Source organism: Daktulosphaira vitifoliae, unplaced genomic scaffold (assembly GCF_025091365.1).
Source record: "Daktulosphaira vitifoliae isolate Bord-2020 unplaced genomic scaffold, ASM2509136v1 Scaffold_2, whole genome shotgun sequence".
Classification (NCBI taxonomy): domain Eukaryota; kingdom Metazoa; phylum Arthropoda; class Insecta; order Hemiptera; family Phylloxeridae; genus Daktulosphaira; species Daktulosphaira vitifoliae.
Window position 1 is genome coordinate 7230404 of NW_026099573.1, and position 6734 is coordinate 7237137.

The following is a 6734-nucleotide window of genomic DNA, read 5'->3' on the forward strand; positions in this document are numbered from 1 at the left end:
GTAATGTTCGAATTCGCTAATATATTAGAATATTAATTATACAGTAATAGTGATAACTACACGGACGTTCATCACGTCCGGAGAGATGAAACTGACAAATTTTTATGCCGCAGCCTCTTAAAAAGCGGTCGGCATAATACTATCTTTGTTTCATTTTACTATGTACAGCGAACACAATATTATAATGCGTACAATGTAAAATATACATTGCGTTAGGGCGGCCATGACGACGTCATCCTTAGTGGAATACTTTGTGTATTTTGAATTATAATAGGATGACTGTTGAAAATAATCATGTTACTAAATAAAACGGTACACTACAGCACTTGATTTATACACCGCCATCAAGACTTTTTAACCTACATAAACTAATAATTGTTTATCAAATTGTCTCAGCTTGCGTTGTCAGTTGAGGAAATATAGCATTAATACAATGGAACAAATCTAACTGATAACTTCTATAACTTTTGATACAATCGAGATTTCATTGTATTTTTAAAAAATAATTTATTCATTCTTAGGTTACGTTAAAATCATATTTTTATTTAAAAAAAAATTTATTTTAAATTTCAAAATGACCAGTTTTAAACACTTTTTTTATATAAATGACTAATCGTTCGATAACAGTTTTAGAACAAGTAATTGAGTTATAAGCTTAAAAAAAAATATATATTTTCCGTCTTCTCTGTCACAAACAATATCAGTGGGGTAAGGGGGACAGTTGCCCCTTGGTCAAAATACGAGGGGGCAAAAGTATCATGTCCCCCAATGAAATCTGACAAAAAACATTACAAAAAATCTGGAAATTAATATAACACTAACATTATTATTTATTTAGCTATTCAGATTTTAGGATTAAAAAGTGTTCATGAATTTACCAAACTCCAGTTGAATATTAAAAAACGGTAGTACAGTGGAGTCGTGGAACAAGTATAGATGATATTTGAAGTGATTAAAATCACTATCATAAGAAACGCTTCGATGCAAATCTAAGATAGTGTTTAATTTTAAGAAATTGGTCGATTATTCCAAAAGCAATATAAAATCCTATTTTTTGTTCTACTTCGACTGCCATTTGCACATAGAAAATAGGTCCGTCGGTACAAAATTTGTAAAATTTAATTTTTATTTTTTGAACTTCTAGTACATAAAATAAGCTTTATTTTAATATAAATTTAAAAGACGCAAGTTTTCAAAAATTAATTAAAAAATTTCTACTTTTTATACAAATTTTGAATTTTTCAAAATAAATTTTCTTAACTTTGAAGAGTCAAAATTTTTAAAATAAGTATAAATTTATATTTAATGTAAGTTAGATTCATGTTAATTTTATATTTATTGGTGGATTTATTACTATTGCAAACCCTTATAAGGTATTTTAAAATAAACAAAAAATAAATAAATAAAATTAGAACACAAAAATAGCACATTTTTTTAACTACGGCAACCATTTGCACAAAAAGATAAGTCGTCGGGACAATTTTTTTGTTTAATTTTAGTACGTAACATAAACTTAAATTTGACATATGTTTTAAAAATGCAGTTTTTCCGGAATATTTTTAAAACTTAAGTTGCAAAAGTTGAGTTTTGTAAAAAAAGTTGCTATTTTAAATCACTCTCTGTGGGCAGGTAAAGGGTCAGATTTTCAAAAAAATTATACCAATTAAAGGAAAATGCATTAGGTTTCAATATAAAACAAAATATTTTGGTTCGTTTGTTATTCAATAAATTATGGAAGTTTTAAGCACTAAAATAACATTGATTTTTAACACGAATATTACTTTTCTGGTCAATTTTGTCAGTCATTGCACATAGAAGATAGGTCGTCAGGAAATTTTTTTTTTTATTCTATAGTACATAATGTAAGCTTTAATTTAACATCTGTTTAAAGAACGCAGTATTTTAGGAACATTTTCAAAAGTAGAAAAAATTCTACTTTTTATAAGTATGTTTCAAGTTTTGAACGACATCTGTGTATGGCCAAATTGGCCGATTTAAAAAAAAAGTAAGTCGGATGAAAGGGGTATATATAATGTATTTAGAAACAAAAATTTGTGTTGATCTATACATTTTTCAAAAAGTTATAGCCATTTAAAGTTGAAAATTTAAAATCGAAAATTTTACACACAAAAATAGCATGTTTTTTTAACTAAAACAGTCGTTTGCACGTAGAAGATAAGGTGTTAAGGCACCCTGTTAAACCGGACGTTAAAAATAATAAATGGTTAATGATAATCATTTTTATAAGAAAAGTGGTAAAGACTGGCTACTTTGAAATATTGAAAAATTCTAAATTAAGAATAGAAATGTTTTCAATTATGTATAATTAAAACAAATAATAATGAATATGATTAAAATGTAATTTGAGAATGCATAAATTATTTTTTAAAAAATTACATTAAAATTTTAAGTGTATCAAAAGTTATTGGAATTAAATCTGTTCTACTTTGTATAGGTATAAATTTGAAGGAATTTTGCCTCTCGTTATATATACCCATTTTTTTTGTATGTACTTGATAAGTAAAGCTTCTGTAAAGATATCCCTTTTTAATGTTTTGGTACACCCGAAACTGACAAAACTAGACTCCAAAAGGAAATTAAGATAAAATCTTGGCCTTTTATATCGCCCAACAAAAACAAAAGAATTTTACCGTTTAACAACTGCATAATATATACACAATTTGGGCAGTATCATAATTTCTTATAATTTGCTGTGACTTATGAATTACATAACTATTTCGTAGATAGATTAAAGTACGAGACTGACTTTTTTCAACCGCTCAGCTGATCTCACGGTCTTTTTTGTAAAGCATTAACAATCATTTTCAAGCATAACAAACGCGGGGGGTTGGAAATGTCTCTCCGCGTGGAGGCCCCCCACGAGTCTTCTCGTTTACTTCGTACGTTGAAGATGATAAAAATAAGTATCATGACAGACATCATGTGGCTGTATTATTAGTGTCGATCATTCAACCGACCTTGGATCATTATAAGGTCATTTTACGTCTAATAACTAAAAGCATGATGATAAGTTTTTAATTCTACTCTATAGAATAAAATTAAAAATTTATATTTTATATTTTTGTTCCTTATTGTACCTATATTTGAAGATTAAAGAAATGGAGGAAAACTATTTAAAAAAATTTTAAATAATTTTTAACGGGAGGGATAAGTTGTATTTATTTCAAAATAAAGATTAGTTGATACGCCTTAACTAAGGCCAAACTTATGTGACCCAACTGATATATTTATACTGTTTTTTTTATCACGAAAAAAAACTTTTAGAAGAACTTTTTTTGTCAGTTATCATTCCTGATTTTTTTATTAATTTTAATAATTATCATGGACGCAATTAAAACAAAAATTTTGAAGANTTATCATGGACGCAATTAAAACAACAATTTTGAAGAGACTCTTTATATATAATTTCTCCCTTCATATATATTTTTATATAATATATGTCTTTTCTGAAATTTTAGGGTTTTGAGTGATATTTAGCTGAGGCTATTTTCTGTCAAGCCCTTCTCCTAATTTACATTTATGGTCGTTATCTATATATATTTATATATTCACTTTAAATATATAAGAGGGATGGAATATTCTAGTTGGAATAAATTTGATTACTATGCTGGGATTATTTTCTGGATCCCTGCTTGAATTCTTTATCCAATTGTCAAATATCAATTTTTTAATGAAATAAGTGATTTATCTGTTGAGTACTTTATTAAACCATTTTAAATTTATAATTTGTATTTGTTCAGTAAATATTTCTATTTTTTGTGTACAGAAAGTAGTAGTGTTTGATAAAACGTAAAATCACTAAATTTAAATTTCAGTTATACTATAAGTATGTTAAAACATTTAAATTTCTAAGTAAAAATGTGGTAGTACCTAAATTTTACTTATAGCTAAATATCCACAACTGTGATTGTATCAATTATGTCCTGCGCACAGGATAATATTAGGCTAATATTTGTACATATAAATGGAGCATGAGAGCTTTGCTCCCATACCATGTGTATATTTTTTGTTTATTTTAAATTAACAATAATCATTAATTGTACAACGTAACCAGAATATATTCCCAAATATTTTTATACTGTTACCAAATACTTGCTACACCTCCTGTAAGTGTTGCAACAGTGGAACGACAATTCTCTACTCGCGGTCGGCTCAAGACATAGTTATGTGCAAACACGGTAAAGGAACAACTTACCGTACTTGCTTTGCTTAAGATTCATCGTAACATTAACATCGAAATTTATTATATAATAACAAAATTCGGAGGGAAAAGATCCAGAACAATGAACTTTGTTACTTAATTTATTTGAATTTTGAATATGTATGTATTCAATATTTTTAGTATTAAAATTTTTTAATACGTTTTTTTTTATATTTTATAGTAAATTATTTTTTTATGAATTATATTAGTTAACAAAACTAAATTATGACCCCTTTTTTTCAATCGTTTAATATTTATGAATGAAAACAAAAAAATCATTCAATCATGATATGTGATGAACCCCACCCCAAACATATTTTCTGGATCCACGCCTACATCGAGGCGCGTTCCACATAAATAATTTTTTTTTAACATTAAAAGTATTAAACAATTTAGTAGACATTATAAAAATTCAAAATTTAATTGAAATTAAAAAGTTAACCGATATTAATAGTGAGTTATTTTAATAACTTTTAATAATAAGTCACTGAACATTTAAAATACATTAAATCCAAAATTATACAATTAAGTATCACTAATTACAAGTAATAACTAACGTGTATCAAATATGAATTAGAATTTTATATACAGGCAATAGAGAAGAGATGGTGATAACATTTAGAAAAAACCAGAAAATGCTTATATTTTTGTTTGATTTTGGTGTAGAGTTTTTATCTTAAAAAGAGAAGAGGCATATTAAGCTAATTAAAATTGTATTGATCCATACATTTTTCAAAAAGTTATAGCAATATAAAGTTTTAAAAAAATTAATATCTTCTCAGCTTTGCATCGAAAATAATAAAATATAAAATTGAGAATTTTTATATAATATCCGTAATTCTTTCTTTAACTTTGTATCCGTTTTCACTATAATGATAAGCCATGGGATAAAAATTTTTGTTTTCAAATTAAAGTTTATTATATTATATAAAAGTGTCAGCATTTTCAGAACATTTTCTTCAAAGGTTAATTTGAAATAGTAAATTTTTTGTACAAAAGTTGACATTTTGTATAACTATTTGTATGCAGGTAAAAGATCAGATTTTCAAAAAATTACCTAAGGTATCTAAAAAAAAATTTGTTTTTATTCATTCATTTTTCAAAAAGTTATGGCATTTTTAACTAAGAAAGTTAATAAAATGTCGAAAATTACCGAATTTTAAAATTGTAATTTTTTTGGATGTTTCCCCCATTAATGGGGAATTTTTTCAATTTTTGAGGGTAATGTCTTCGACTAAACATGATTTGTGATCTTTTGACGTATCGTTGAAAGAAATCCGTTCGGTGAGAGCTGAGAAAAAGTGGTAACAGACACAAAAAAAAACACATCATAGTAAAACCAATATTTTCTCAGCTTCACATCGAAGCTAAAAAACACATAATAGTTAAATCAGTATCTTTTTGCTTCGCATCAAAACTAAAATATATAAATATAAAAATAAATTGTATTTTATGTGTTATAAATATAAAATTATATTTATTGCATCCAGTGGCGTATTTAGTGGAGCATGAACTGAATCATTTAAATATTGTATCAAGCAATGTAATTTCTTTTCAAAAAAATCTAAAATATGTATTAATAAAATTAATGAACAAAAAAAAAAAGTAGTTTTATGGTACCTTATTATTTTAGGTCCCCATTACAAATATCTAAATACGCCAATGATTGCATCTTTTGTATGACGACATTAAATTTTAGTTTTAACAAGATTAAAGTTATTAATTAATAATTAAGAATATTATACTTTGAACAGGATTTAAGATCTACCATAAACTGCAGTAACTATAGTAGTTTAAATAATTGTAATCGAAAATCTGATAATAGTTTTTAAACAAAAATTATCAATGATTCGTTTTTGTGGTTGATAAAAAAAATTTGTACAAATGATTATTTTTGTTCATCTCATATGATAAAAAATATCCATTAGTAAAAAGAAAAACGTATAGTCATGAGTAGGGGACAATTATTCTGTTTATTATTGTCAGTTCCGTAAATACGCCACTGCGCTGACATAAAAGATATAAATACTATTATTTTTTAGTATTTTTTCATTCATTCTATTGAATTCTTTTAAGGTATTCTGATACTGTTAATATGACTAAGACAGACATTTAATGAAACCAAATATTTCGTAAAAAATATATTTATTTTTAAATAGATCTTATTTTATTTTATCTTATTTTATGTTTCTGTTAAAAAACTGTCAGTGTCGGCTTGGTACCCGCTAAATAATTTCTAGTAAATCCACTATCAACATTATTAAATAATTTATTATAGGAATGGAAGGTTCCCTTATAATTTTCAGAATATATTGAGAATAATAATATTGAGTAGTGGTCCATTACCTTTACATAATAGGGATGTAGAAAGGGTTTGAGAGTCCATAGACTATAGGCTCTCAGCAATTGCCGAGTAGCAAGGTGATCAGGTCGACACAGATAGCTATAATTATAGATATATAATATAATTTTTACAATTTTAATAAATTACGATTACCCCTAGGTTGTAATG